Raw genomic sequence first — 9,129 nt, 5'->3', positions numbered from 1 at the left:
GGGGTCTGCAAACCCAGAGCAGCCGCGGAGCACCTGGGACCGCCTGTAAAGTCCTCACTTTTCCAAAGGCATGTCTGTGTGAGGCCGCATTTTCTTCATATACGGCAGTTAAAACGATAGATCACAACAGACTGATGCAGAAGGATGCGTGAGAATCCAGCCGTCTGCTCTCCGTTCAGACCCAGAGAGATCAGCACATACTTAGAACAACATCAGTCTTCTCACGAAAGATTTTATTTGAACGGCAGTTTTTTTCCTAGGACTGTGTTTTTTACATTAAAATGTAATGTGTTTATTATTGTTTCTTATAGATGAATTAATAAATATTTAAAACTCTTCCAGCTTTAATTGTTAATACAGTAAGTAGTGACGCTGTAACCCACACAAAGGAAGCTGTTCGGAGTCTTGGATAATAACGGGGTCCCGAGGCCGAGAACTTTGAAAAGCGCTGCCATTCCCATTGGTGTGGTGGGGTTGTCAGAAACGGTACCAGGCTTCACGTTCCTGAGGGCAGTTCTCAGTGGAGAGTCTGGTCCCACAGACTGTAAGAGTCCACATCACATTGTGGTGACCTGGGATCCCCAAGAGTCTCACCGGAGTGGAAAGGACTTATTGAAGCTTTGCTCTCTGGCCGTCGGGGTGACTGTCTTGCATTAGGACGTGGCAGTCTCTCTGAGAAGGAGCAGCCCCTCGGGGATGCCTTTTGGCACAGCATGAGGGTCCCTGCGAATGCTGAGACCTGGAAAACAATGAGTCATGCCAAATATGAAAGAAAAAGACCAAATCAAAAGAAATATCATCTGAAAATTAAAATCATAAAAATGTGCTCACGTTCGGGGCCTAAGACATATATGGGAAGTGTGTATGTTTCTCTGTGTTCACCGTGATGAAACTCAGGGGTCCTAAGGGTTACCAAGGTTTTCTATTGGCCCAGTTGCAAATTCCGGGCAGAGGGAAATTCTGCAAGATTCTCTCTGTTTATGGTCCACTGCTGTGACTTTTTTTTTTTTTTTTTTTTTTTTTTGAAGAGAGAGAGCATGAACTGGGGAGGTGCAGAGAGAGGGGGACAGAGGATCCAAGCAGGCTCTGAGCTGACACCAGAGATCCCGATGCAAGGCTCGAACCCACGAACTGTGAGATCATGACTCGAGCTGAAGTCGGACGTTCAACCGACTGAGCCACCTAGGCGCCCCTCACTGCTGTGACTTTGGAATGAGGTGGGGTTACTAAACCTAGGTCTCCGTGACAAACACCTAGCCTTGCAGGATTGCCTAAAGGTCTTTTCTAAGACTTTCCCCAAAACACGTGTGAAACTTGGTCCGGAGGACGGGGACGTGTGAGTAGTTTTTAAAGTGATAGTGGAGAGCAGGCCCCTCCACACCTGTGTGGCCCAGGTGTGGATCACATGCAGGTGCTTCAGTCTCCAGACGTCGTCTTCCAACACCAATCGTCTTGCTAGTTTCAAATGCCTCCTTGACCATCTCTGCACACCCCAGGCCCCTCCTGCTTGTGACCTTTCCACTTGCTGTTCACTCTGCCTGGGACGTTTTTCCCATCACTCTTCGAGATCTCCACTAAAACGTCTTCTTGTTGAGGCCTGCCTTGGCCACATCACCTAAAGCTGCTCCCCGCCCCCCCACCCCAATATCTACTTATCCCCTCTTCCCACCATTTTCTTTTGGTGACTCATCACCTTGTGGGATGGTTTATATTTTTCTCACTTATCTTGCTTATCATCCTCTCCTCCACTAGAAGGTTCACACCAGGAGGGCAGAAATTTCTCCCTTCTTTGTTCAGTGTTGTGTCTCCAGTGTCTAAACGTTGCCTAGCACATAGATGTTGGACAGATTAATAAAGTCAAACCTTACTCGCAGGATATTATTTCTTCTCGATGGTGTAGTTCTTCTTTTCTCATACAGTCTTAGAGGAAACGGAGACACTAGGGCCGGAGGTATCTCCTGGAGCATACTGGTCCCCATACCGTGTTGAGATCTCAAGTTCCACAGTAAATAGGTGATGGAAGGGGATAAGGGCCTGAGGATGGGGAGGAGATAAAATCGCTTCACCTTAGGGAACACTGGAAATGAGGGCAGAGAAAGTATGGTTCTGGAAAGTGCCTCTGGGGACAAATGCTCGGGAGCCCGGCAGGGCACTGATTTTAATGTCTTCATGTTCCTTGTAGGGAAGGATGGGGAGACACCTTCCACATGTCCTTATCTGGGGCAGCTCCAAATGATGTTTTAGAGAATTTTGACCCTTAATAGGATTCAAAAAGATAGGGCATGGCATTCTTGTTAGAGATCTGTTGACCCTGTCCCAAGCTTAGTTGGCTGTTATAGCTGGCAAAATAGGTAAAGGGGGTTAAAAGGCACAAACTTGCAGTTACAAAATACGTGAGTCACAGAGCTGAAGAGGACAGCATAGTGAAAAGTCAATAGTATAGTAATAATGTTTGGATGGTGAGCATTGAGTAATGTACAGAACTGTCAAATCACTCTGTGGTACATCTGAAACTAATATACTATTGCATGTCAACTATACTTCAATAGTAAATAAAAAAAAAATAATTGTCCTTAAGGCTTAACCTCAAACTCATGGGTTTTCAATAACCATTCCACATTCAGTTGAGATAAATATTTATGGAGAACTGAAATTCATTTCTTTAGACTCATAGTTCTCAGACTTGGCTTGGGTATTGGATTGCCTGGGGATTTATAAGTATACAGATGTCTGAGCCTCACCCATTGGGATTCTGATTCAGCAGGTCTAGAGTGGTACCCATATATCTGTATGGTTAAAAACTTCCATGGGTGTTGTGGCTGCTGAGCCGGTCTTGAGTTACTACACAACAGTGAAAAAATTGAACACAAACTAAAATGCCTAAGGGGGCCAAGCAGGTAACATAAATGAATTAAGCAGACTAGTGAGGACTATGGAAAAAATCTATCGCCCATCTCCTGTACAAAAGGGGCAGCTGCTACTCAAAGCCAACTAGTTATGGCACTGTAAATCTAGGGTTGCCAAATCTTACAACTCTTTAAGGAATTCTGAAAACTCTGAATTTTTATGTGCAATGGCTCAATTTTTATGTTTGCTCAATTAACGCCCCTCCCCCCAACTATTGTGGCCAAACCAAATATATTTCAGACCAAATTTTAGTTCAAGGGTAGCCTGTTTGCAACTGTGGCAAAAATCTTTTCTTGGTCGAAGCCAGTTTGTTAGAGAGCCGTGTTCCTGGACTGCATTGAATTGGCTCTTCATTTCGTAATTTTTAAAAAATTGTGGCATTTGCTTATATTAAGAGAAGTTATAAAAACAGTCCCACTAACATGATACACTCTGTTTATTATAACGCTGCTATGGGACGCCCCTTGTTGCACTACCTCTAGTCCCGAGGATTTGGAGGAAATTTATTTTGAGCTTCAGTGTAAGGACGGGCTGAGGGTCTCTATGAGAGATTGGTTTATACTTACTCTAAGGGAACTGTGAATGGTGGAACTTCTCACGTGTCCCAACTTCTCATGTGTGTACTAACTTGATCATGAGCAGGCCAGATGTCCTGATCTTAGCAAGGATACAAATTGACACGGGTATGTGTTTTTTCACATTGAATTCCTGTTTGCACTTTATAATTTAATCCTGTTCGTCCTCCATGGCATGAGTCTTACTTCTGCCTTACCTTGCTATGTTCCAGTTTCTAGATTAACTATCTCAATTAACATATTCCTGCGGCGAACAAGAGTTGTTGGAAAACAAGGAATCTTGAACTTTCTTATTTTGGAAGAATGAAAATATCATTCAGAGTTTTGAGAGAAGACAGTCACGAATCAGTACTTGAATCAGAGCTTGCGTGATTCCATAGTAAGCCCATAGTGAAACCAAAGGATCTGCTTTATTTGTACATTCTCACACTGTCTCTATTAACTAGAATCTGCAGGATTAATAGGGATTTAGCATGAGATGGGGACCTAAAAAGTATTTATAATCAAATAAAAAAAAAAAACCCACCATTACAGTTTTAATGTGACTAAAGGAATGTGTGTTTAGGTATTTGGATGATACAAAGTTCTCCACAGGCTGTGTCTCCAGCTCTCTGACCTTTACAACAAAGCATGAGGACACTTCTCACACGTCTGTCTTCTCCAACAACCAACAGTGTCAATCTTGTAGATTGTTCCGACAATGCGATAGGTGATAAATCGCTTTAGTTTGTTAGCGATCTTAAATATATTATCACAGCTTGGCTCTTTCTATTTTATCTTCTTAAACTTTTTTCAGATGCTTTCCAATAGGTTGTTTATACTTTTTCTTATGAAGTTGTATGTGGTGCCCCTAGGCTATGGGGACAATATATAATCGATATATGTTGTAAACATGTCTTGATAATCACTTATTTTTAATTTTATATGACAAAAGATACCATAACCATTTATTTTCATGTTGCCAAATTTAACAATATTACTTTGATTCTGAATATTTTGCTCAGGAATATCTTCCCCACTAAAGCATTTGTGCAATATGATATTTATTATCTATTTAGAATTTTATTGGAGCGCCTGGATGGCTCAGTCTGTTAAGCACCCGACTTCAGCTCAGGCCATGATATCCTGGTCTGTGACTTTGAGCCCTGTGTCAGGCTCTGTGCTGACAGCTCAGAGCCTGGAGTCTTCTTCGGATTCTGTGTCTCACTCTTTCTCCGCCCCTCCCCTGATTACATTCTATCTCTCTCTCTCTCAAAAATAAATAAACATTAGAAATTTTATTTACAAATGCAACTGTACATATTTAGGTTCAGTTTCTAAATCTATTTGGAGTTTATTGTTGTGTGCGGCTTTACGTTAGGGCGTTTCATTTTTTCTCAAGTTGAGAGCCAACTGTCCCCAAACAATTTTGTGTCCAACTAACTCTTTATTTTCCCATCATTGGAACTGGTCCAGTTATTTTACTCTAAATTTAGATAAATGTAAAGGACTGTTTCAATGCCTGTCAATATTTTTAGCTTTAGCTCATTCATTTTTAACTTCTGTATAGAGTCCAAAATGTGAGCATGGCATTATTTGTTTATTCGTTTCTCCTAGGTTGTTCATAATTTTTTGCTCTTACAAAAAGCCTAAATTTCCTTGTGCCCACCTCCTTAGGTAATTATGTAAAAAAAATTGTTATGTATAGCTAGAAATATGCAATGTTAGGAAGTAAGGTACCTTAAATAGGCCTTGATAGAGTACTCTCCAAGTAGTAATTAGAGCCAAGTAATGAACAACTACTCATTTTTCTAAATCCCTCCCTTTTTTCAAACATTTTTCCTTTTGTCAACCTAAGCATATAAAGTAATATATCACTGTTGTTTTTGTGTGCTTGTCTTTAATTGCACGTGATGCTAAATGTTTATAGACCATTTGGTGTTCTTCCACTAATAAATACCTATCCTTATTCTTTGCATATTTTTCATCTTTATTGGCATTAAATAAAATACAAATGTTTTAAAGTATAAATTCTGTAAGTTTTGTCATATGCACGCACACATGAAACCATTACCACCCAAGTCAAGGTAGTGAACATATTCATCACCCCATATAAGTATGTATCCATCACCCGCACAACATGGTATAATTCAATTTATATAAAATTCTGGAAAACACAAGTGAATCTATAAGAACAACAACAACAAAAAAAGATCAGTGGTTGCCTAGGAATGGCAGGGGTTGAATGAGTGCAGAAAGGAGACAGGGAGAATACAAATGGGCACAAGGTACTGTCTTTGTTCCAGAATTTCTTTATTCCTTTTGGCTCTTTCTTCTTCCATATACATTTTACAATGTTATTCAAATGCCACAATGCTTTTGGAGTCTTGATTGGAATTGCATTGAATTCATACATGAATTTGGAGATGTTGGTATCCATGCAATATTGATTTTTTCTACCCATGAATATTCTTGTCTGTGTTTCTCAATGTTTTATAATATTTTCACTAGGATCTTGTATACAATAAAAAATATTTTTCCCTAGGTATTTTTTTATTTTTTGCTATTTTTGTGAGTAGGATTTTTTCCTTTGCCACATTTTAATTGTTTTTTTTTTCTGATATATAAAATGCTACGCATTTGTAATGTGGCTGTTAAAATCAAAAGCTTTAAAATCTTAATTTTAATGGTTTTAATTTAAATTAAAATATAGTATTATTAATAGTTGGATTTTAATAGATTTGTGTTTGATACATTTTTAACTTTCTAGGTAGACAAGCATGTTATTTGCCAATAATGACAATCTGGTGCCTTCCTTTCAAATCTTATGCCTCTTCTGTCTGTTTCTTGTCTTATCACATTGGCTAGTAGTTGCAGAAGAGTAAGTTTTCCTTAATTTGGAGAGACTGAATCTATGGTCTCACCAGTATCATAAATCATACTGGATCAGACTCTGTTCAAGCTTTCTTTCACTTTAGTTTCCTTTCAAGCCATAAAACAAGCACTGTAAGGAGATAAGTAACCTAATCAAGTGGATGCAGATTATAATGACTTCTTTATTACTCAGTCCAAAATGGTGGTTACTGCACTGCAACGAATGAGGAACCCATATGCCAAAGGAACTCAGAACCATCAGTGCAATATTTTTTTACACGAATGCAATGGGGGAGGAGTCTCATTAGGCCCAAAGCTTCTCTCTTACCATATAAGAAATTTCTCCTCCAAGCCATTTGTTACATTCTTCAGCATTTTATTTTTTTTAAAAAGTATTTTTTAGGTTTATTTGTTTATTTGGGAGAGGCAGAGATAGCACAAGTGGGAGTGGGGCAGAGAGAGAGAATCCTAAGCAAGTTCCACACTGCCAGCACAGAGCCCAAGGTGGGGCTCAAACTCACAAAACCACAAGATCATGACCTGAGCCAAAACCAAGGGTCCAGCACTTAACCAACTGAGCCACCCAGGTGCCCCTTCAGCATTTTATTTCTATTGTGTCACCAGGCCTGGAGTGTTTTTGGCCATGAATGACCATATTTGGTTAAAAGTTTTATTTTACTTATAGTGTTCTAATTTTTCAATTTTTATTAATTAATTAATCAATTAAGTTTTTGCAGGGGGAGAGAGAGAGCAGGGGAGGGGGCAGAGAGAGAGAGAGAGAGAGAGAGAGAATCTTAAGCAGGTTCCATGTTCAGTGCAGAGCTCGTCGTGGGGCTCAATCCCATGACCCTGAGATCATGATCTGAGCTGAAATCAAGAGTTGGTTGCTTAACAGACTGAGCCATCCAGGTGCCCAAGGCTTTAAATTCTTAAATTATTGCTTACATTTTAATTTTATTTTAATATATTTTTTTACATTTTAAATTTTAGAACAAAGTCCAAACTTGTTCGGTGTCTGTATTTTCTTCTCAAAGAAATTAACCTGCTTTAACTTTCTTTTAATTTGTACCATTTCTATGAACAATATGTGATATTTTAGTTTTATTTTTTAACTAATGAGAATTACTGGTTATTGTTGCCTTTAACTTCATTTAGATTTATCATCTTTTATTGGTTTCTTTGTTCACCTTTTTTCTTTCGGTTCACCACTTTATTCTTCAGTAGTTTCTTAAGTAAATAATTGTTAAAGTAAAACCTTCATTTTTATGTGCTATTAATATCTTCATTTAACTCTCAATACTAGGTGATAAAATTGTTCGGTATAATATTTTTGAAGATACTATAATTTCTTATGCTATTACTGATCCCTGGGAGAAGTCTTCTCTTACTCTGTATTCTTTGGCTTATAAACATTTTTCTCCTAGTTACTGAACGACTTTACCTTTGATGCTATACAATTGTATTTTAGAGTTTCTAGATAGGATTTAAGTTGTTTGAAGACTAATAAATTCCTGCAGATTTGGAAAATTCTCTCCTTCACTACTGCCTTTGTCCTGTTCCACTTGGTCTTTCCTTTTGGAAGGCCTATTCGATCAAGATCGATCCTTCCCTATGCCTTCTGTGTCATTTCACTTCTTTCCTATTTCCCAGTTTCCTCTTTCATTACCTGTATCTGGTGAATCACTCAATTCTATTTTCACATTCACTACTTCTATCTTAAGCTGTACTTTTACTGTTTAGCTCCTCTGATGTTTGTGCTTTTCACCGAATAATGTTTATTCTGCACTTATAGAATGCATAAAATATCTTTCTGGTCAATGTGTTCCCAGTAGAAATTCTTCTGATTTTTTCATACCCCCCAAAGCATAGTGTATTGGAATACAGAAATCATTTACATTTTCTCCCATAATTCAAATATATTCAACAAAATGACATAATGTAAAATACCCAAGTCATATTTTAAATATACAGGTAGAGTGTCAGAATTTCATGTGGCTATTTCGGGAAGTGACCCAAGGGTCAGCAGAGGGCATCTGCAGTATGTAATTGCATATGAAGCAGCTGTTCATTCATAATCATGTGAATCTTTTGGTCATCCAGAAGTGATGTTTTAACCAGCTCACATTCTAACATGAATGGAGGAAAAAGAGCTCAAGGCATCACGTCTAGAGGGCCATGGGCAGAGTTGGTCTGGGATTGGTATAAACCGCCTCATGGAACTTTCGAAGCCACACTGTGAGTGAGGCGTGTTTAGCCTCGTTTTACAGATAAAATTCGTTTGTCCTCAGAGTAGTCCAAAGTACTTCACACTTTGCTCCTTGAGGCCCACCTCTCCCTGTCTTTCTTCAGGCTTGACCCGGACCTCTCTACCTGGAAATCCCATACAAACAGCAAATGCCATGCTTTGCCATATACGAAACCTGAGCAAATCCCCTTCCCTAAGACTGCTCCTCTTCCGGTCACACTGGAATCTTCTCTCTTCCTCTGTGACAAATAAATTCAGACATCAAAATTTGTGACTTAACCTTTTAACACGTTTTTGGAAGCTATGGTCTGCTCACGCATGCTTACGCTGACCTTGCTGAGGGCCTCGTCTTTGCTCCCAGCCTGTTTCAGCAGCTTCCGAATTAACGTTCCTGATCTGAGTACTTCACCCACATAACTGCCCGCGTTATCCAACGGAAGCGTAGGTGAGAATAAGTAAATCTCTTTCTTAAAATACCTCCATCTTCCTGGGGCTACTGACCCTCATCATTCATGGCTGAGCAGAGGCCTTATGTCTTCAGGACCTCCT

Source organism: Panthera onca, chromosome A2 (assembly GCF_046562875.1).
Source record: "Panthera onca isolate mPanOnc1 chromosome A2, mPanOnc1 haplotype 2, whole genome shotgun sequence".
In the NCBI taxonomy this organism is placed as follows: domain Eukaryota; kingdom Metazoa; phylum Chordata; class Mammalia; order Carnivora; family Felidae; genus Panthera; species Panthera onca.
Note: the sequence above shows the minus strand (reverse complement) of the source record.